We start from the raw sequence: 24,162 nt of genomic DNA, 5'->3' as shown, positions 1-24,162 counted from the left end.
CATGATGGGGGCGGCCCTGATGGGGGCGGCCCTGATGGGGGCGGCCCTGATGGGGGCGGCATTCATGGCTTTGATTAAGGCGATCTCCTCATCGTTGGACTCAATTTCCAACCACCAAGCTTCTTCAAAATTAAAGCCTCTCTGACCTCCCTGACTCTTCTTCTTTTTATTTGCCATTTCTGAACAAGGAATCTTCTCCACAGAAGCATATGAAGCCTGGGCTGCGCTCTGGACCTGTGGGGCTGCGCTCTGGGCTGCTCTCTGGACCTGTGGGGCTGCTCTCTGGGCCTGGGCCTGGGCCAGTCTCTCGGCTGTTCTCTGGACTGCTCTCTGGGCCTGGGGCAGTCTCTCGGCTTCTCTCTGGGCCTGTAGGGCTGCTCTCTCGGCTCCCTTGGCCCAAGGCAACCGTGGCCACATGGCACTGGGTTGGTCCTCCAGGCTGGCTGCTGTCTGGGCCTTGTTGTTGTCCCTGGGGGCGGCCCTGATGGGGGCGGCCCTGATGGGGGCGGCCCTGATGGGGGCGGCCCTGATGGGGGCGGCCCTGATGGGGGCGGCCCTGATGGGGGCGGCCCTGATGGGGGCGGCATTCATGGCTTTGATTAAGGCGATCTCCTCATCGTTGGACTCAATTTCCAACCACCAAGCTTCTTCAAAATTAAAGCCTCTCTGACCTCCCTGACTCTTCTTCTTTTTATTTGCCATTTCTGAACAAGGAATCTTCTCCACAGAAGCATATGAAGCCTGGGCTGCGCTCTGGACCTGTGGGGCTGCGCTCTGGGCTGCTCTCTGGACCTGTGGGGCTGCTCTCTGGGCTGCTCTCTGGACCTGGGGGGCTGCTCTCTGGACCTGGGGGGCTGCTCTCTGAGCCTGGCTGGCTTCTCTCTGGCGTGCCTCTACCTGAGGGATGCTTACCTTGATCACATTGGCAACCTGGGGGGCTGCTGTCTGGGCCTGGGCTGCTGTCTGGGCCTGGGCCAGTCTCTCGGCTGCTCTCTGGGCCTGTAGGGCTGCTCTCTCGGCTGCTCCCTTGGCCCACGGGGCTGCTGTCGGACTCTGGGCCGCTGTCCGGGCACGGGCTGCTTTCTGGGCTGCTCTGTGGGCTGCTATCTGGGCCTTGGCTACTATCTGGTCCTGGGCCGCTCTGTGGGCCCTGTGGTCCTGTAGGGCTGCTCTCTGGGCCTGGCTGGCTTCTCTCTGGCGTGCCTCTACCTGAGGGATGCTTACCTTGATCACATTGGCATATGAAGCCTTGGGTTGGTTGTCCCCGGGAGCAGCCACGGCCATAGAGGCAGAGGTGGCCTCGGGTTCAGCCTGGACCTCTAGGGGGGAGGCTGCTCCCTGGACCTGGTTGCCCTCGGGGGCGGCCATGATGGGGGCAACCGTGGCCACAGGCAACCGTGGCCACATGGGTTGATCTCTACTCAGGGCTGCTCCCTTGGCCCACGGGGCTGCTGTCGGACTCTGGGCCGCTGTCCGGGCACGGGCTGCTTTCTGGGCTGCTCTGTGGGCTGCTATCTGGGCCTTGGCTACTATCTGGTCCTGGGCCGCTCTGTGGGCCCTCTGGTCCTGTAGGGCTGCTCTCTGGGCCTGGCTGGCTTCTCTCTGGCGTGCCTCTACCTGAGGGATGCTTACCTTGATCACATTGGCATATGAAGCCTTGGGTTGGTTGTCCCCGGGAGCAGCCATGGCCATAGAGGCAGAGGTGGCCTCGGGTTCAGCCTGGACCTCTAGGGGGGAGGCTGCTCCCTGGACCTGGTTGCCCTCGGGGGCGGCCATGATGGGGGCAACCGTGGCCACAGGCAACCGTGGCCACATGGAAGACCCACGTTGATCTCTACTCAGGGCTGCTCCCTTGGCCCACGGGGCTGCTGTTGGACTCTGGGCCGCTGTCCGGGCACGGGCTGCTTTCTGGGCTGCTCTGTGGGCTGCTATCTGGGCCTTGGCTACTATCTGGTCCTGGGCCGCTCTGTGGGCCCTCTGGTCCTGTAGGGCTGCTCTCTGGGCCTGGCTGGCTTCTCTCTGGCGTGCCTCTACCGGAGGGATGCTTACCTTGATCACATTGGCATATGAAGCCTTGGGTTGGTTGTCCCCGGGAGCAGCCACGGCCATAGAGGCAGAGGTGGCCTCGGGTTCAGCCTGGACCTCTAGGGGGGAGGCTGCTCCCTGGACCTGGTTGCCCTCGGGGGCGGCCATGATGGGGGCAACCGTGGCCACAGGCAACCGTGGCCACATGGCACTGAGTTGGTCCTCCAGGCTGGCTGCTGTCTGGGCCTTGTTGTTGTCCCTGGGGGCGGCCCTGATGGGGGCGGCCCTGATGGGGGCGGCATTCATGGCTTTGGTTAAGATGATCTCCTCATCGTCCGACTCAGTTTCCAACCTCCAAGCTTCGTCAAAATTAAAGCCTCCCTGACCTCCCTGACTCTTCTTCTTTTTATTTTTCATTTCTGAACAAGGAATCAGTACCCAGCGGTCCCCCAGGGGAGGCCAGGACCACCGGCACAAAGCAAGCAAGCAAGGGCAAAAACCTGTACATCATGTATCCAGGAAAAATTCCTTGCATATTATCGGCGTACACACTGTCCATAAATTTTGTGTTGTATTTGCATCGTTCTGCATCCAGTATGGTCACAGGTCCTGCCAAAAGAGAAACTTAAGCACAGTTATGATGCAACAACACAATAGAGACAATAAAGATGACAGCAATACAACCTGATGGTGGTCCTGGTACACCCTTGTACCGGTTCCAGTACTGCTCTAGGTGCTATTTGGAGCTGACAGTGCCTCATCAGCACCCGGGTCCATTTTCCTGTCAACACAAATCTCAAAACACGAGTATGGTGTAATGGCCTAGTGATCCTAGTTCTATAATGTCCAATGTCTCCCTTAGTATCAAAAGGCGACATTGAATAAGTAGGTTTTGAGGTCACGCTTAAAAATGTCCTGAGTTTTAGACAACCTCAGGCCCTCAGGTAGGGTGTTCCACAATCTAGGAGCATATATGCTAAAAGCTGATCCTCCAAATCTCTTTGTCCTAGCCTCTGGCACTATTAAAAGTTCCGTGCCACTAGACCGTAGGGGTCTAGCTGGTGTGTATCTTATGAGCATGTCCACCATGTAATTGGGTGCATCACAGTGAAGTGATTTATAAACTAGTAAAAGGATCTTAAAGTCTATTCTATGACTGACAGGGAGCCAGTGTAGTGATCTCAAGACAGGTGTGATGTGCGCTCTCCGTTTGGTCCTAGTAAGGACACGAGCAGCAGCATTTTGAACCATTTGTAGTCTATTTATCATTTTTTGGGGGAGACCTGTCAGGAGAGCATTACAGTAATCTAGCCTACTAGTAACAAACGCATGCATTAATTTTTCAGTGTCTGCCTGGGAGAGAAATGATTGTACCTTAGTGATGTTTCTTAGATGGTAGAAGGATGTTTTAATAGTGTTATTAATATGAGTTTCAAAATTTTGATCTGGGTCAATTATGACACCAAGATTCCTGGCCTGACACTTAGTGTTAAGAGCTAGTGTTTTCAAGTGTGCAGATAATTTCTCTCTCCCAGTTTTCTCGCCAATGATCAATACCTCTGTTTTTTCTTGATTGAGTTGGAGAAAGTTTTGTGTCATCCAAATATTAATATCGGCAATACAGTCTATCAGGTGGTCGATCATCTTGTAGTCGTTGGGAGTTACTGAGATATAAAGCTGAGTGTCGTCAGCATAGCTGTGGTAGTTAACGCTATGCTTCTTGATAACAGAACTGAGGGGTAGCATGTATAGGCTAAAAAGCAACGGTCCTAAAATGGACCCCTGGGGAACTCCACAGGTTGTGCTATAATTTTTTGACTTATGGTCACCAAGGGCTACAAAGTAATCTCGGTCAGCCAGGTAAGTCCTGAACCAGTTTAAGACCGGACCTGAGAGGCCAACCCAGTTTTCAAGTCTCTCAATAAGTATGGAGTGGTCTACCGTATCAAAGGCTGCACTTAAGTCTAAGAGTACAAGAATCGAGAGTTTTTTCGAGTCTGCATTTATCCTAAGGTCATTAGTTACCTTAAGCAAAGCGGTTTCTGTGCTGTGGTATGATCGGAAACCTGACTGAAGTGGGTCATACCTATTATTTAGGACTAAGAATTCATGAAGCTGTCTATACGCTGCCTTTTCTAAAATTTTGCTTAGAAAAGTGAGATTGGATATTGGTCTACAGTTTTTGGGATCAGAAGGATCTAGGTTACTTTTCTTCAGGGTGGGTCTAACCAGGGCAGTTTTTAGCGCCGCTGGAAATATCCCTTTAAGTAGGGAGTGATTTACAATGCCTAGTATGTCATCAGACACAGATTCAAAAATGTCCTTAAAAAAGGTGGTAGGAATAGGGTCAAGAGGACACGTAGACGGTTTAAGCTGTGACACAATTTTACCTAATGTTTCCGTACTAATCATGGTGAACATGCTCATAGTCATGTTCTGTGGTGGCGGATCTGTGGTGCTACACAAACCTAGTCTTTCCTGAGTAATACACATTCTAATATTTGTTATCTTATCCCTGAAGTGGGCTGCAAATTCCTCGCATTTGGTGACAGAGGCTGCGCCGTCTAGAGTCCTAGGAGCAGGGTTTACAAGGCAATCAATTGTCGAGAACAAGACCCTGGGGTTATTCTTGTTTGTAGATATTATCTTTGAGAAGTGATTTTTTCTAGCATTTCGCATTGCCAAGTTAAAGGCAGATAGATGTTCTTTAAAAATATTCTGATCAATCTGTAGTTTGCTCTTTCTCCATCTGCGCTCAGCTTTTCTACATGTTCTCTTTAAGAGATTTATTTCACTGTTTCGCCATGGTGCTCTCCTCTTGGCTCCAACCTTTTTTAGTTTGGTAGGTGCCAGGGAGTCTAGGGCCATTTTTACTTTATTGTTAAAGGTAATTACTAAGTCGTTTTCACATAACGTGGGAGTTGTGTGATTACTGTTCATTAAAGCTTTGAAATGTTCAGCCACTGCAGGGGTAAGATAACGTTTTTTAACAACACGTTCAGCATTGCTTTCAGCTTTACGTGTTACAATGGTAAAGAAAATACAGAAATGGTCAGAGAGGGCCAGGTCGCTGATACCTGATATTGAGACCTCAAGACCCTTTGTAATCACAAGATCAAGGGTATGGCCATGATTGTGAGTGGGTTCATTGACATGTTGGACAAAATCCATAGATTCCAAGAGGTCAATAAATTCCCTAGCCCTCAAGTCAGCCTCATTATCAACATGAAAGTTAAAATCACCAGTGATAATAATCCTATCATAGTTGGGATGGATAATGGATAGGAACTCAGAGAAGTCAGGTAGGAAGGTAGGGGCTGGTTTCGGCGGCCTGTATACAGTTACCGTAAGAATAGGTGGTTGGCATGCCATAACTGTGGCATGATATTCAAAGGAGGAGAATATATCAAAGGATATGCTCCTGCAGTTTAGGTTATTTGAAGCTATGGTAGCTGTTCCTCCCCCCTTTTTTCCATTTCTGATTGATTGGAAAAAACTGTAGTTGGGGGGAGATGCCTCAATAAGGGCTGCTGCTCCATTTGTATCTAGCCAGGTTTCTGTGAGTAGCATGCAGTCGAGTTTTCTATCACAAATGAGCTCATTTATGATAAATGTTTTTTTGTTAGATAGGGACCTGATATTCAAAATGGCCATGGAGATGTCATTTTGATACTGGGACTGACTCGTGGGCATACTTAATGAAATGGGTAATAGATTTCTCAAATTTGCGCCATGTATTGCCTTATTTGTGGTGGAGGGAGTCCGATGGGAGACAATAGTCTGGATGGCATGTTTGGTGTTAGAGGAATGGATCGGACTCATCCCACATCAGCGATGACAGGGCGCCGGCCAGGTCCAGGGCTGGACAGCGAGGTCCATGGACATCGACAGCAGGCGGGCACCATACCTGTTTGGGTGAAACCTATCTCTCGCAAACAGCTCATTACGGTTAAAGAACGTGGTGAAATTGTCTATAAATGGGGTTTTCGTACGACAGCAGTATCCCTGTAGCCAAAGGTGAAGACTTCGAATTCTACTGTATTTGGTGTCGCCATACCTGGGACTCGGGAAGGGGCCCGAGATGATGCAGGTCTTACCTGTGCCCTTGACGGTGGCGATGAGGGCTCGGAAGTCGACCTTCAGCTCCTCCGACCTCTCCCGTCCGATGTCGTTGGCACCCACGTGGACGATGACGGAGGTGACCTGGGGGGGGGGCATCCTTCACCAGCATCGGGACTACCGCGGCGACGTCCCTCACCTTGGCACCTGGGATGCAGTGGGTTATGGCCTTCGGGACTACAACATGGCGGACCATGGACGAGCCTATTACAAGCACAGAGGGGGGGGGGGGGGGAGAAGAGCGGGTGCGGGGGGGGGGAGGAGACGCGAACTGTAGTCTCCTCTGCTGGTGGCGTGATGGACCTGTAGGGGGCCCAGGGTGGGAGAGGGGGAGAGAGAGAGGGGGGGCGTGTGGTCTCTGGGTTGTTTGAGTGAAGTTTTATGAAGCAGTGTTCACTATGTGGCCACGTTGCTGATAGACCCATCCATAGACCCATCCATAGACCCATTCAGATTCTTCTCAGCCAAGTGACATTTAACATGTTATAATCAAGATTCAAGTCAAAAGTATTTCAATCAGGAGAGACTTAATGAATTTGTAAAAAGGTTTATTGAGATAGGCCTCAATCTGGGATGACAGTTGTTCCCAATAGATAGATAGATAGACTTTATTTGTCATTGCTACAGTACAGGTACCAAACAACGAAATTTAGGAGGGGTGGCTCCCCTGGTGTTTAGGAAAGGAAAAAGAAACACATTTTTAGAAAAAGCATAGATGCATAAAATCACAAGAAGGTAAGGAGCTGGTTTACATCAATAGGGGCTATGTACACAATCCACTGTACTATACTGCACGGATAGTCAACTAGGGTTGTCATATTTCACAACAAAGTATTTTTTCACATTATTTTAAAGTGTCACAGTTTGCAGGCTTGAAAATGTACATGTTTGTGCCTCAGCACTAGCTGCCATACAATCCGTCCGGACTGTCCTGGGCCCAGAACTTAGGCCTTTTCTGTGTTCAGGGCCTTGACGGCCCTGTGGTAGAAGCTGTCCTTCAGTCTGTTTGTCTTAGCGGCCGGGGTCCTGTACCTCCTGTTCGAGGGCAGCTTGACAAAGTGTTCGTGCCCAGGGTGGGTCGGGTCCTTGGAGATCTTGGAGGCCCTCCTGAGACAGCGTGTTTTGTACAGCTCCTCCAGAGAGGGGAGGGGGGCGCCGGTGATCCTCTGTGCTGTTCTCACGACTCTCTGTAGGTCGCTTCTCTCCACTGCCGTGCAGCTGTGGTACCAGTTGGAGATGCCGAAGGTGAGGATGCTCTCCACTGCGCCATGGTAGAAGGCCACCAGCATCTCCTTCTTGCTGTGTTGTTTCTTGAGGCATCTCAGGGTGTATAGCCGCTGTTGTGCCCTCTTGATGGTGCCTTTAGTGTTGTCCTTCCAGGCCAGGTCATCCCGCATGTTGTGTCCCAGGAATCGGAGGTTTGAGACTATCTCCACGCTCTCTCCGTCGATGAGCAGGGGCAGGATGGGTCAGATGAGATCAGTTTGTCCCAATATGGGTCAGATGAGACCTGGCCCCCTGGCAGAGGCTGGAAAGGGTCTTCAGGTGGTGGCAGGTGGTCTGGTCGGTGGTCTGGTCGCCTCCTGTCTATATTATTCGCCTCTTGCAGTTCATGTCTTGGCTGGTGCTTCCGCAAGTCCTTTTGACGCTCTGCCGAGGTCCTGCAGTCCAGTCCATGAACGAGTCATTATCATGCCCATGGTGGGCAGGTTTGACACTCTGCTGGCTGCTGTGGCCCAGCTGAGGTCCTGCAGTCCAGTCCATGATGGAGTCAGGATCGTGTCCATGGCTGGAGGCAGGCAGGAAGGCTGGAGGGTGAAATACAAATACAATGTATTTAAATAAACTCTATTAATCAGTCAATGTTGATGATCTTCATGTGGCAAGTTATACAGTAGAGTAAAACAATGTGGCAGACACACTGGACTTAATGTGGAAGTGCTTACATCCAGTGTACAGTGCAGAGTCACTAGACACAACATATCATATGCATTCATGAGTCTAAATAATACAAATTCCATTATATTTATATAGTTTTAGCACCTTAAGACATGTACTCACCAGCAGCAGAGACTGTGGGGACAGCTGGCTGGAACTGGAAGACTAGAAAGTGAAATACAAATAAAATGAATTTATATAAACTGAATCAATCAGTAAATGCTGATGAGCTTTATGTGGCAAGGCTACAGTATATATATATATATATATATATATATATATATATATATATATATATATATATATATATATATATATATAGTGGACCTTTAAGAAACTCACCAGCAGCACGGAGTATAGGTCTGTTCAGATGGCCATGGGCCTGGTTCTGTTGGAGGTGGAGATTCTGTCCCTGGGTCTGGGTCTGGGTCTGGTTCTGAGCTCCTATGAAATGATGAGTTAAGAAGCAGCGGAGGTCTTCCTTGGAGATAGATCTCGCCAGAACGTTGTATATGTTTGGATCCAGAGGAAAAGGAGCACAAGGTTTGAAATGGCTCAGGTACTGTAGAATGTCCATCTCACTGGATTTCGTTGTCTGGTACTTGTAAATGGTAAATGGTAAATGCAACGTTGTCTTGTCTTGTTGACATCAAGTTCTGTCATCGTCCTGGGTAACCAGAACCAGAGCAGTGGGTCAGAGATCTGGTCAGATTGCTATTGTGACATCATCAGCAGCATGTCTCTGTAGGCTATGGAATCTGTAGCAGTCCTGTACTACATTACCCTACATGCTTTGCAATATCATATCTGGGTTGTTTGAGTGAAGTTTTATGAAGCAGTGTTCACTATGTGGCCACGTTGCTGATAGACCCATCCATAGACCCACCCATAGACCCATTCAGATTCTTCTCAGCCAAGTGACATTTAACATGTTATAATCAAGATTCAAGTCAAAAGTATTTCAATCAGGAGAGAGTTAATGAATTTGTAAAAAGGTTTATTGAGATAGGCCTCAATCTGGGATGACAGTTGTTCCCAATAGATAGATAGATAGATAGACTTTATTTGTCATTGCTACAGTACAGGTACCAAACAACGAAATTTAGGAGGGGTGGCTCCCCTGGTGTTTAGGAAAGGAAAAATAAACACATTTTTAGAAAAAGCATAGATGCATAAAATCACAAGAAGGTAAGGAGCTGGTTTACATCAATAGGGGCTATGTACACAATCCACTGTACTATACTGCACGGATAGTCAACTAGGGTTGTCATATTTCACAACAAAGTATTTTTTCACATTATTTTAAAGTGTCACAGTTTGCAGGCTTGAAAATGTACATGTTTGTGCCTCAGCACTAGCTGCCATACAATCCGTCCGGACTGTCCTGGGCCCAGAACTTAGGCCTTTTCTGTGTTCAGGGCCTTGACGGCCCTGTGGTAGAAGCTGTCCTTCAGTCTGTTTGTCTTAGCGGCCGGGGTCCTGTACCTCCTGTTCGAGGGCAGCTTGACAAAGTGTTCGTGCCCAGGGTGGGTCGGGTCCTTGGAGATCTTGGAGGCCCTCCTGAGAAAGCGTGTTTTGTACAGCTCCTCCAGAGAGGGGAGGGGGGCGCCGGTGATCCTCTGTGCTGTTCTCACGACTCTCTGTAGGTCGCTTCTCTCCGCTGCCGTGCAGCTGTGGTACCAGTTGGAGATGCCGAAGGTGAGGATGCTCTCCACTGCGCCGTGGTAGAAGGCCACCAGCATCTCCTTCTTGCTGTGTTGTTCCTTGAGGCATCTCAGGGTGTATAGCCGCTGTTGTGCCCTCTTGATGGTGCCTTTAGTGTTGTCCTTCCAGGCCAGGTCATCCCGCATGTTGTGTCCCAGGAATCGGAGGTTTGAGACTATCTCCACGCTCTCTCCGTCGATGAGCAGGGGCAGGATGGGTCAGATGAGATCAGTTTGTCCCAATATGGGTCAGATGAGACCTGGCCCCCTGGCAGAGGCTGGAAAGGGTCTTCAGGTGGTGGCAGGTGGTCTGGTCGGTGGTCTGGTCGCCTCCTGTCTATATTATTCGCCTCTTGCAGTTCATGTCTTGGCTGGTGCTTCCGCAAGTCCTTTTGACGCTCTGCCGAGGTCCTGCAGTCCAGTCCATGAACGAGTCATTATCATGCCCATGGTGGGCAGGTTTGACACTCTGCTGGCTGCTGTGGCCCAGCTGAGGTCCTGCAGTCCAGTCCATGACGGAGTCAGGATCGTGTCCATGGCTGGAGGCAGGCAGGAAGGCTGGAGGGTGAAATACAAATACAATGTATTTAAATAAACTCTATTAATCAGTCAATGTTGATGATCTTCATGTGGCAAGTTATACAGTAGAGTAAAACAATGTGGCAGACACACTGGACTTAATGTGGAAGTGCTTACATCCAGTGTACAGTGCAGAGTCACTAGACACAACATATCATATGCATTCATGAGTCTAAATAATACAAATTCCATTATATTTATATAGTTTTAGCACCTTAAGACATGTACTCACCAGCAGCAGAGACTGTGGGGACAGCTGGCTGGAACTGGAAGACTAGAAAGTGAAATACAAATAAAATGAATATATATATATATATATATAGTGGACCTTTAAGAAACTCACCAGCAGCACGGAGTATAGGTATAGGTATAGGTTCTCGCCAGAACGTTGTATATGTTTGGATCCAGAGGAAAAGGAGCACAAGGTTTGAAATGGCTCAGGTACTGTAGAATGTCCATCTCACTGGATTTCGTTGTCTGGTACTTGTAAATGGTAAATGGTAAATGCAACGTTGTCTTGTCTTGTTGACATCAAGTTCTGTCATCGTCCTGGGTAACCAGAACCAGAGCAGTGGGTCAGAGATCTGGTCAGATTGCTATTGTGACATCATCAGCAGCATGTCTCTGTAGGCTATGGAATCTGTAGCAGTCCTGTACTACATTACCCTACATGCTTTGCAATATCATATCTGGGTTGTTTGAGTGAAGTTTTATGAAGCAGTGTTCACTATGTGGCCACGTTGCTGATAGACCCATCCATAGACCCATCCATAGACCCATTCAGATTCTTCTCAGCCAAGTGACATTTAACATGTTATAATCAAGATTCAAGTCAAAAGTATTTCAATCAGGAGAGACTTAATGAATTTGTAAAAAGGTTTATTGAGATAGGCCTCAATCTGGGATGACAGTTGTTCCCAATATGGGTCAGATGAGATCAGTTTGTCCCAATATGGGTCAGATGAGATCAGTTTGTCCCAATATGGGTCAGATGAGATCAGTTTGTCCCAATATGGGTCAGATGAGATCAGTTTGTCCCAATATGGGTCAGAGGAGACCTGGCCCCCTGGCAGAGGCTGGAAAGGGTCTTCAGGTTTGTGGCAGGTGGTCTGGTCGGTGGTCTGGTCGCCTCCTGTCTATATTATTCGCCTCTTGCAGTTCATGTCTTGGCTGGTGCTTCCGCAAGTCCTTTTGACGCTCTGCCGAGGTCCTGCAGTCCAGTCCATGAACGAGTCATTATCATGCCCATGGTGGGCAGGTTTGACACTCTGCTGGCTGCTGTGGCCCAGCTGAGGTCCTGCAGTCCAGTCCATGACGGAGTCAGGATCGTGTCCATGGCTGGAGGCAGGCAGGAAGGCTGGAGGGTGAAATACAAATACAATGTATTTAAATAAACTCTATTAATCAGTCAATGTTGATGATCTTCATGTGGCAAGTTATACAGTAGAGTAAAACAATGTGGCAGACACACTGGACTTAATGTGGAAGTGCTTACATCCAGTGTACAGTGCAGAGTCACTAGACACAACATATCATATGCATTCATGAGTCTAAATAATACAAATTCCATTATATTTATATAGTTTTAGCACCTTAAGACATGTACTCACCAGCAGCAGAGACTGTGGGGACAGCTGGCTGGAACTGGAAGACTAGAAAGTGAAATACAAATAAAATGAATTTATATAAACTGAATCAATCAGTAAATGCTGATGAGCTTTATGTGGCAAGGCTATGTGGCAAGGCTACAGGCTACAGTATATATATATATACTATATATATATATATATATATATATATATACTATATATATATATATATAGTGGACCTTTAAGAAACTCACCAGCAGCACGGAGTATAGGTCTGTTCAGATGGCCATGGGCCTGGTTCTGTTGGAGGTGGAGATTCTGTCCCTGGGTCTGGGTCTGGTTCTGAGCTCCTATGAAATGATGAGTTAAGAAGCAGCGGAGGTCTTCCTTGGAGAAAGATCTCGCCAGAACGTTGTATATGTTTGGATCCAGAGGAAAAGGAGCACAAGGTTTGAAATGGCTCAGGTACTGTAGAATGTCCATCTCACTGGATTTCGTTGTCTGGTACTTGTAAATGGTAAATGGTAAATGCAACGTTATCTTGTCTTGTTGACATCAAGTTCTATCATCGTCCTGGGTAACCAGAACCAGAGCAGTGGGTCAGAGATCTGGTCAGATTGCTATTGTGACATCATCAGCAGCATGTCTCTGTAGGCTATGGAATCTGTAGCAGTCCTGTACTACATTACCCTACATGCTTTGCAATATCATATCTGGGTTGTTTGAGTGAAGTTTTATGAAGCAGTGTTCACTATGTGGCCACGTTGCGGATAGACCCATCCATAGACCCATCCATAGACCCATTCAGATTCTTCTCAGCCAAGTGACATTTAAGATGTTATAATCAAGATTCAAGTCAAAAGTATTTCAATCAGGAGAGACTTAATGAATTTGTAAAAAGGTTTATTGAGATAGGCCACAATCTGGGATGACAGTTGTTCCCAATATGGGTCAGATGAGATCAGTTTGTCCCAATATGGGTCAGATGAGATCAGTTTGTCCCAATATGGGTCAGATGAGACCTGGCCCCCTGGCAGAGGCTGGAAAGGGTCTTCAGGTGGTGGCAGGTGGTCTGGTCGGTGGTCTGGTCGCCTCCTGTCTATATTATTCGCCTCTTGCAGTTCATGTCTTGGCTGGTGCTTCCGCAAGTCCTTTTGACGCTCTGCCGAGGTCCTGCAGTCCAGTCCATGAACGAGTCATTATCATGCCCATGGTGGGCAGGTTTGACACTCTGCTGGCTGCTGTGGCCCAGCTGAGGTCCTGCAGTCCAGTCCATGACGGAGTCAGGATCGTGTCCATGGCTGGAGGCAGGCAGGAAGGCTGGAGGGTGAAATACAAATACAATGTATTTAAATAAACTCTATTAATCAGTCAATGTTGATGATCTTCATGTGGCAAGTTATACAGTAGAGTAAAACAATGTGGCAGACACACTGGACTTAATGTGGAAGTGCTTACATCCAGTGTACAGTGCAGAGTCACTAGACACAACATATCATATGCATTCATGAGTCTAAATAATACAAATTCCATTATATTTATATAGTTTTAGCACCTTAAGACATGTACTCACCAGCAGCAGAGACTGTGGGGACAGCTGGCTGGAACTGGAAGACTAGAAAGTGAAATACAAATAAAATGAATTTATATAAACTGAATCAATCAGTAAATGCTGATGAGCTTTATGTGGCAAGGCTACAGTATATATATATATATATATATATATATATATATATATATATATATATATATATATATATATATATATATATATATATATATATATATATATAGTGGACCTTTAAGAAACTCACCAGCAGCACGGAGTATGGGTCTGTTCAGATGGCCATGGGCCTGGTTCTGTCGGAGGTGGAGATTCTGGGTCTGGGTCTGGGTCTGGGTCTGGGTCTGGTTCTGAGCTCCTATGAAATGATGAGTTAAGAAGCAGCGGAGGTCTTCCTTGGAGAAAGATCTCGCCAGAACGTTGTATATGTTTGGATCCAGAGGAAAAGGAGCACAAGGTTTGAAATGGCTCAGGTACTGTAGAATGTCCATCTCACTGGATTTCGTTGTCTGGTACTTGTAAATGGTAAATGGTAAATGCAACGTTGTCTTGTCTTGTTGACATCAAGTTCTGTCATCGTCCTGGGTAACCAGAACCAGAGCAGTGGGTCAGAGATCTGGTCAGATTGCTATTGTGACATCATCAGCAGCATGTCTCTGTAGGCTATGGAATCTGTAGCAGTCCTGTACTACATTACCCTACATGCTTTGCAATATCATATCTGGGTTGTTTGAGTGAAGTTTTATGAAGCAGTGTTCACTATGTGGCCACGTTGCTGATAGACCCATCCATAGACCCATCCATAGACCCATTCAGATTCTTCTCAGCCAAGTGACATTTAACATGTTATAATCAAGATTCAAGTCAAAAGTATTTCAATCAGGAGAGACTTAATGAATTTGTAAAAAGGTTTATTGAGATAGGCCTCAATCTGGGATGACAGTTGTTCCCAATATGGGTCAGATGAGATCAGTTTGTCCCAATATGGGTCAGATGAGATCAGTTTGTCCCAATATGGGTCAGATGAGATCAGTTTGTCCCAATATGGGTCAGATGAGATCAGTTTGTCCCAATATGGGTCAGAGGAGACCTGGCCCCCTGGCAGAGGCTGGAAAGGGTCTTCAGGTTTGTGGCAGGTGGTCTGGTCGGTGGTCTGGTCGCCTCCTGTCTATATTATTCGCCTCTTGCAGTTCATGTCTTGGCTGGTGCTTCCGCAAGTCCTTTTGACGCTCTGCCGAGGTCCTGCAGTCCAGTCCATGAACGAGTCATTATCATGCCCATGGTGGGCAGGTTTGACACTCTGCTGGCTGCTGTGGCCCAGCTGAGGTCCTGCAGTCCAGTCCATGACGGAGTCAGGATCGTGTCCATGGCTGGAGGCAGGCAGGAAGGCTGGAGGGTGAAATACAAATACAATGTATTTAAATAAACTCTATTAATCAGTCAATGTTGATGATCTTCATGTGGCAAGTTATACAGTAGAGTAAAACAATGTGGCAGACACACTGGACTTAATGTGGAAGTGCTTACATCCAGTGTACAGTGCAGAGTCACTAGACACAACATATCATATGCATTCATGAGTCTAAATAATACAAATTCCATTATATTTATATAGTTTTAGCACCTTAAGACATGTACTCACCAGCAGCAGAGACTGTGGGGACAGCTGGCTGGAACTGGAAGACTAGAAAGTGAAATACAAATAAAATGAATTTATATAAACTGAATCAATCAGTAAATGCTGATGAGCTTTATGTGGCAAGGCTACAGTATATATATATATATATATATATATATATATATATATATATATATATATATATATAGTGGACCTTTAAGAAACTCACCAGCAGCACGGAGTATAGGTATAGGTATAGGTTCTCGCCAGAACGTTGTATATGTTTGGATCCAGAGGAAAAGGAGCACAAGGTTTGAAATGGCTCAGGTACTGTAGAATGTCCATCTCACTGGATTTCGTTGTCTGGTACTTGTAAATGGTAAATGGTAAATGCAACGTTGTCTTGTCTTGTTGACATCAAGTTCTGTCATCGTCCTGGGTAACCAGAACCAGAGCAGTGGGTCAGAGATCTGGTCAGATTGCTATTGTGACATCATCAGCAGCATGTCTCTGTAGGCTATGGAATCTGTAGCAGTCCTGTACTACATTACCCTACATGCTTTGCAATATCATATCTGGGTTGTTTGAGTGAAGTTTTATGAAGCAGTGTTCACTATGTGGCCACGTTGCTGATAGACCCATCCATAGACCCATCCATAGACCCATTCAGATTCTTCTCAGCCAAGTGACATTTAACATGTTATAATCAAGATTCAAGTCAAAAGTATTTCAATCAGGAGAGACTTAATGAATTTGTAAAAAGGTTTATTGAGATAGGCCTCAATCTGGGATGACAGTTGTTCCCAATATGGGTCAGATGAGATCAGTTTGTCCCAATATGGGTCAGATGAGATCAGTTTGTCCCAATATGGGTCAGATGAGATCAGTTTGTCCCAATATGGGTCAGATGAGATCAGTTTGTCCCAATATGGGTCAGAGGAGACCTGGCCCCCTGGCAGAGGCTGGAAAGGGTCTTCAGGTTTGTGGCAGGTGGTCTGGTCGGTGGTCTGGTCGCCTCCTGTCTATATTATTCGCCTCTTGCAGTTCATGTCTTGGCTGGTGCTTCCGCAAGTCCTTTTGACGCTCTGCCGAGGTCCTGCAGTCCAGTCCATGAACGAGTCATTATCATGCCCATGGTGGGCAGGTTTGACACTCTGCTGGCTGCTGTGGCCCAGCTGAGGTCCTGCAGTCCAGTCCATGACGGAGTCAGGATCGTGTCCATGGCTGGAGGCAGGCAGGAAGGCTGGAGGGTGAAATACAAATACAATGTATTTAAATAAACTCTATTAATCAGTCAATGTTGATGATCTTCATGTGGCAAGTTATACAGTAGAGTAAAACAATGTGGCAGACACACTGGACTTAATGTGGAAGTGCTTACATCCAGTGTACAGTGCAGAGTCACTAGACACAACATATCATATGCATTCATGAGTCTAAATAATACAAATTCCATTATATTTATATAGTTTTAGCACCTTAAGACATGTACTCACCAGCAGCAGAGACTGTGGGGACAGCTGGCTGGAACTGGAAGACTAGAAAGTGAAATACAAATAAAATGAATTTATATAAACTGAATCAATCAGTAAATGCTGATGAGCTTTATGTGGCAAGGCTATGTGGCAAGGCTACAGGCTACAGTATATATATATATACTATATATATATATATATATATATATATATATACTATATATATATATATAGTGGACCTTTAAGAAACTCACCAGCAGCACGGAGTATAGGTCTGTTCAGATGGCCATGGGCCTGGTTCTGTTGGAGGTGGAGATTCTGTCCCTGGGTCTGGGTCTGGTTCTGAGCTCCTATGAAATGATGAGTTAAGAAGCAGCGGAGGTCTTCCTTGGAGAAAGATCTCGCCAGAACGTTGTATATGTTTGGATCCAGAGGAAAAGGAGCACAAGGTTTGAAATGGCTCAGGTACTGTAGAATGTCCATCTCACTGGATTTCGTTGTCTGGTACTTGTAAATGGTAAATGGTAAATGCAACGTTATCTTGTCTTGTTGACATCAAGTTCTATCATCGTCCTGGGTAACCAGAACCAGAGCAGTGGGTCAGAGATCTGGTCAGATTGCTATTGTGACATCATCAGCAGCATGTCTCTGTAGGCTATGGAATCTGTAGCAGTCCTGTACTACATTACCCTACATGCTTTGCAATATCATATCTGGGTTGTTTGAGTGAAGTTTTATGAAGCAGTGTTCACTATGTGGCCACGTTGCGGATAGACCCATCCATAGACCCATCCATAGACCCATTCAGATTCTTCTCAGCCAAGTGACATTTAAGATGTTATAATCAAGATTCAAGTCAAAAGTATTTCAATCAGGAGAGACTTAATGAATTTGTAAAAAGGTTTATTGAGATAGGCCACAATCTGGGATGACAGTTGTTCCCAATATGGGTCAGATGAGATCAGTTTGTCCCAATATGGGTCAGATGAGATCAGTTTGTCCCAATATGGGTCAGATGAGACCTGGCCCCCTGGCAGAGGCTGGAAAGGGTCTTCAGGTGGTGGCAGGTGGTCTGGTCGGTGGTCTGGTCGCCTCCTGTCTATATTATTCGCCTCTTGCAGTTCATGTCTTGGCTGGTGCTTCCGCAAGTCCTTTTGACGCTCTGCCGAGGTCCTGCAGTCCAGTCCATGAACGAGTCATTATCATGCCCATGGTGAGCAGGTTTGACACTCTGCTGGCTGCTGTGGCCCAGCTGAGGTCCTGCAGTCCAGTCCATGACGGAGTCAGGATCGTGTCCATGGCTGGAGGCAGGCAGGAAGGCTGGAGGGTGAAATACAAATACAATGTATTTAAATAAACTCTATTAATCAGTCAATGTTGATGATCTTCATGTGGCAAGTTATACAGTAGAGTAAAACAATGTGGCAGACACACTGGACTTAATGTGGAAGTGCTTACATCCAGTGTACAGTGCAGAGTCACTAGACACAACATATCATATGCATTCATGAGTCTAAATAATACAAATTCCATTATATTTATATAATTTTAGCACCTTAAGACATGTACTCACCAGCAGCAGAGACTGTGGGGACAGCTGGCTGGAACTGGAAGACTAGAAAGTGAAATACAAATAAAATGAATTTATATAAACTGAATCAATCAGTAAATGCTGATGAGCTTTATGTGGCAAGGCTACAGTATATATATATATATATATATATATATATATATATATATATATATATATATATATATATATATATATAGTGGACCTTTAAGAAACTCACCAGCAGCACGGAGTATGGGTCTGTTCAGATGGCCATGGGCCTGGTTCTGTCGGAGGTGGAGATTCTGGGTCTGGGTCTGGGTCTGGGTCTGGGTCTGGGTCTGGTTCTGAGCTCCTATGAAATGATGAGTTAAGAAGCAGCGGAGGTCTTCCTTGGAGAAAGATCTCGCCAGAACGTTGTATATGTTTGGATCCAGAGGAAAAGGAGCACAAGGTTTGAAATGGCTCAGGTACTGTAGAATGTCCATCTCACTGGATTTCGTTGTCTGGTACTTGTAAATGGTAAATGGTAAATGCAACGTTGTCTTGTCTTGTTGACATCAAGTTCTGTCATCGTCCTGGGTAACCAGAACCAGAGCAGTGGGTCAGAGATCTGGTCAGATTGCTATTGTGACATCATCAGCAGCATGTCTCTGTAGGCTATGGAATCTGTAGCAGTCCTGTACTACATTACCCTACATGCTTTGCAATATCATATCTGGGTTGTTTGAGTGAAGTTTTATGAAGCAGTGTTCACTATGTGGCCACGTTGCTGATAGACCCATCCATAGACCCATCCATAGACCCATTCAGATTCTTCTCAGCCAAGTGACATTTAACATGTTATAATCAAGATTCAAGTCAAAAGTATTTCAATCAGGAGAGACTTAATGAATTTGTAAAAAGGTTTATTGAGATAGGCCTCAATCTGGGATGACAGTTGTTCCCAATATGGGTCAGATGAGATCAGTTTGTCCCAATATGGGTCAGATGAGATCAGTTTGTCCCAATATGGGTCAGATGAGATCAGTTTGTCCCAATATGGGTCAGATGAGATCAGTTTGTCCCAATATGGGTCAGAGGAGACCTGGCCCCCTGGCAGAGGCTGGAAAGGGTCTTCAGGTTTGTGGCAGGTGGTCTGGTCGGTGGTCTGGTCGCCTCCTGTCTATATTATTCGCCTCTTGCAGTTCATGTCTTGGCTGGTGCTTCCGCAAGTCCTTTTGACGCTCTGCCGAGGTCCTGCAGTCCAGTCCATGAACGAGTCATTATCATGCCCATGGTGGGCAGGTTTGACACTCTGCTGGCTGCTGTGGCCCAGCTGAGGTCCTGCAGTCCAGTCCATGACGGAGTCCGGATCGTGTCCATGGCTGGAGGCAGGCAGGAAGGCTGGAGGGTGAAATACAAATACAATGTATTTAAATAAACTCTATTAATCAGTCAATGTTGATGATCTTCATGTGGCAAGTTATACAGTAGAGTAAAACAATGTGGCAGACACACTGGACTTAATGTGGAAGTGCTTACATCCAGTGTACAGTGCAGAGTCACTAGACACAACATATCATATGCATTCATGAGTCTAAATAATACAAATTCCATTATATTTATATAGTTTTAGCACCTTAAGACATGTACTCACCAGCAGCAGAGACTGTGGGGACAGCTGGCTGGAACTGGAAGACTAGAAAGTGAAATACAAATAAAATGAATTTATATAAACTGAATCAATCAGTAAATGCTGATGAGCTTTATGTGGCAAGGCTACAGTATATATATATATATATATATATATATATATATATATATATATATATATATATATATATAGTGGACCTTTAAGAAACTCACCAGCAGCACGGAGTATAGGTCTGTTCAGATGGCCATGGGCCTGGTTCTGTTGGAGGTGGAGATTCTGTCCCTGGGTCTGGGTCTGGGTCTGGGTCTGGGTCTGGTTCTGAGCTCCTATGAAATGATGAGTTAAGAAGCAGCGGAGGTCTTCCTTGGAGAAAGATCTCGCCAGAACGTTGTATATGTTTGGATCCAGAGGAAAAGGAGCACAAGGTTTGAAATGGCTCAGGTACTGTAGAATGTCCATCTCACTGGATTTCGTTGTCTGGTACTTGTAAATGGTAAATGGTAAATGCAACGTTGTCTTGTCTTGTTGACATCAAGTTCTGTCATCGTCCTGGGTAACCAGAACCAGAGCAGTGGGTCAGAGATCTGGTCAGATTGCTATTGTGACATCATCAGCAGCATGTCTCTGTAGGCTATGGAATCTGTAGCAGTCCTGTACTACATTACCCTACATGCTTTGCAATATCATATCTGGGTTGTTTGAGTGAAGTTTTTTGAAGCAGTGTTCACTATGTGGCCACGTTGCTGATAGACCCATCCATAGACCCATCCATAGACCCATTCAGATTCTTCTCAGCCAAGTGACATTTAACATGTTATAATCAAGATTCAAGTCAAAAGTATTTCAATCAGGAGAGACTTAATGAATTTGTAAAAAGGTTTATTGAGATAGGCCTCAATCTGGGATGACAGTTGTTCCCAATATGGGTCAGGTGAGATCAGTTTGTCCCAATATGGGTCAGATGAGATCAGTTTGTCCCAATATGGGTCAGATGAGATCAGTTTGTCCCAATATGGGTCAGATGAGACCTGGCCCCCTGGCAGAGGCTGGAAAGGGTCTTCAGGTGGTGGCAGGTGGTCTGGTCGGTGGTCTGGTCGCCTCCTGTCTATATTATTCGCCTCTTGCAGTTCATGTCTTGGCTGGTGCTTCCGCAAGTCCTTTTGACGCTCTGCCGAGGTCCTGCAGTCCAGTCCATGAACGAGTCATTATCATGCCCATGGTGGGCAGGTTTGACACTCTGCTGGCTGCTGTGGCCCAGCTGAGGTCCTGCAGTCCAGTCCATGACGGAGTCAGGATCGTGTCCATGGCTGGAGGCAGGCAGGAAGGCTGGAGGGTGAAATACAAATACAATGTATTTAAATAAACTCTATTAATCAGTCAATGTTGATGATCTTCATGTGGCAAGTTATACAGTAGAGTAAAACAATGTGGCAGACACACTGGACTTAATGTGGAAGTGCTTACATCCAGTGTACAGTGCAGAGTCACTAGACACAACATATCATATGCATTCATGAGTCTAAATAATACAAATTCCATTATATTTATATAGTTTTAGCACCTTAAGACATGTACTCACCAGCAGCAGAGACTGTGGGGACAGCTGGCTGGAACTGGAAGACTAGAAAGTGAAATACAAATAAAATGAATTTATATAAACTGAATCAATCAGTAAATGCTGATGAGCTTTATGTGGCAAGGCTACAGTATATACAGTATATATATATATATATATATATATATATATATATATATATATATATATATATATATATATATATATAGTGGACCTTTAAGAAACTCACCAGCAGCACGGAGTATAGGTCTGTTCAGATGGCCATGGGCCTGGTTCTGTTGGAGGTGGAGATTCTGTCCCTGGGTCTGGGTCTGGGTCTGGGTCTGGGTCTGGTTCTGAGCTCCTATGAAATGATGAGTTAAGAAGCAGCGGAGGTCTTCCTTGGAGAAAGATCTCGCCAGAACGTTGTATATGTTTGGATCCAGAGGAAAAGGAGCACAAGGTTTGAAATGGCTCAGGTACTGTAGAATGTCCATCTCACTGGATTTCGTTGTCTGGTACTTGTAAATGGTAAATGGTAAATGCATCGTTGTCTTGTCTTGTTGACATCAAGTTCTGTCATCGTCCTGGGTAACCAGAACCAGAGCAGTGGGTCAGAGATCTGGTCAGATTGCTATTGTGACATCATCAGCAGCATGTCTCTGTAGGCTATGGAATCTGTAGCAGTCCTGTACTACATTACCCTACATGCTTTGCAATATCATATCTGGGTTGTTTGAGTGAAGTTTTATGAAGCAGTGTTCACTATGTGGCCACGTTGCTGATAGACCCATCCATAGACCCATCCATAGACCCATTCAGATTCTTCTCAGCCAAGTGACATTTAACATGTTATAATCAAGATTCAAGTCAAAAGTATTTCAATCAGGAGAGACTTAATGAATTTGTAAAAAGGTTTATTGAGATAGGCCTCAATCTGGGATGACAGTTGTTCCCAATATGGGTCAGATGAGATCAGTTTGTCCCAATATGGGTCAGATGAGATCAGTTTGTCCCAATATGGGTCAGATGAGACCTGGCCCCCTGGCAGAGGCTGGAAAGGGTCTTCAGGTGGTGGCAGGTGGTCTGGTCGGTGGTCTGGTCGCCTCCTGTCTATATTATTCGCCTCTTGCAGTTCATGTCTTGGCTGGTGCTTCCGCAAGTCCTTTTGACGCTCTGCCGAGGTCCTGCAGTCCAGTCCATGAACGAGTCATTATCATGCCCATGGTGGGCAGGTTTGACACTCTGCTGGCTGCTGTGGCCCAGCTGAGGTCCTGCAGTCCAGTCCATGACGGAGTCAGGATCGTGTCCATGGCTGGAGGCAGGCAGGAAGGCTGGAGGGTGAAATACAAATACAATGTATTTAAATAAACTCTATTAATCAGTCAATGTTGATGATCTTCATGTGGCAAGTTATACAGTAGAGTAAAACAATGTGGCAGACACACTGGACTTAATGTGGAAGTGCTTACATCCAGTGTACAGTGCAGAGTCACTAGACACAACATATCATATGCATTCATGAGTCTAAATAATACAAATTCCATTATATTTATATAGTTTTAGCACCTTAAGACATGTACTCACCAGCAGCAGAGACTGGGGACAGCTGGCTGGAACTGGAAGACTAGAAAGTGAAATACAAATAAAATGAATTTATATAAACTGAATCAATCAGTAAATGCTGATGAGCTTTATTATGTGGCAAGGCTACAGTATATATATATATATATATATATATATATATATATATATATATATATATATATATATATATATATATATATAGTGGACCTTTAAGAAACTCACCAGCAGCACGGAGTATAGGTCTGTTCAGATGGCCATGGGCCTGGTTCTGTTGGAGGTGGAGATTCTGTCCCTGGGTCTGGGTCTGGGTCTGGGTCTGGGTCTGGTTCTGAGCTCCTATGAAATGATGAGTTAAGAAGCAGCGGAGGTCTTCCTTGGAGAAAGATCTCGCCAGAACGTTGTATATGTTTGGATCCAGAGGAAAAGGAGCACAAGGTTTGAAATGGCTCAGGTACTGTAGAATGTCCATCTCACTGGATTTCGTTGTCTGGTACTTGTAAATGGTAAATGGTAAATGCAACGTTGTCTTGTCTTGTTGACATCAAGTTCTGTCATCGTCCTGGGTAACCAGAACCAGAGCAGTGGGTCAGAGATCTGGTCAGATTGCTATTGTGACATCATCAGCAGCATGTCTCTGTAGGCTATGGAATCTGTAGCAGTCCTGTACTACATTACCCTACATGCTTTGCAATATCATATCTGGGTTGTTTGAGTGAAGTTTTATGAAGCAGTGTTCACTATGTGGCCACGTTGCTGATAGACCCATCCATAGACCCATCCATAGACCCATTCAGATTCTTCTCAGCCAAGTGACATTTAACATGTTATAATCAAGATTCAAGTCAAAAGAGCTAGAGGTGGTGGATTGTATTTTACATATGTTCAACCATTCTTCCTCAGTTTGGACTATGTTTGCTTCCTTCTCCCACTTATCCCTAACATATAAGGTGGAGTGATTCTTGGTGGACTGTATACTCTTCTGTATAATTCTTGACACCAGTTTCTTGTGGGTGTTGCCCTTATACGCATCAATACAAATGTTGACGAGACTCATTTCAGAAACCTCATTATTCTTTATATTCTTATAGAAGTAATGCCTCAGTTGTAAATACCTGTAGAAATCTTGTTTCTCTAGGTTGTGATTATCAATAAGATATTGAAAGGCCTGTATTGGGTGAAATTAGGTAGGGATGTCCCGATCCCATTTTTTCACTACCGATACCTG

Source organism: Nansenia antarctica (assembly GCF_963989245.1).
Source record: "Nansenia antarctica genome assembly, chromosome: 1".
In the NCBI taxonomy this organism is placed as follows: Eukaryota; Metazoa; Chordata; class Actinopteri; order Argentiniformes; family Microstomatidae; genus Nansenia; species Nansenia antarctica.
The sequence above is the reverse complement of the archived record's forward strand: the minus strand, read 5'-3'. Positions refer to the sequence as shown.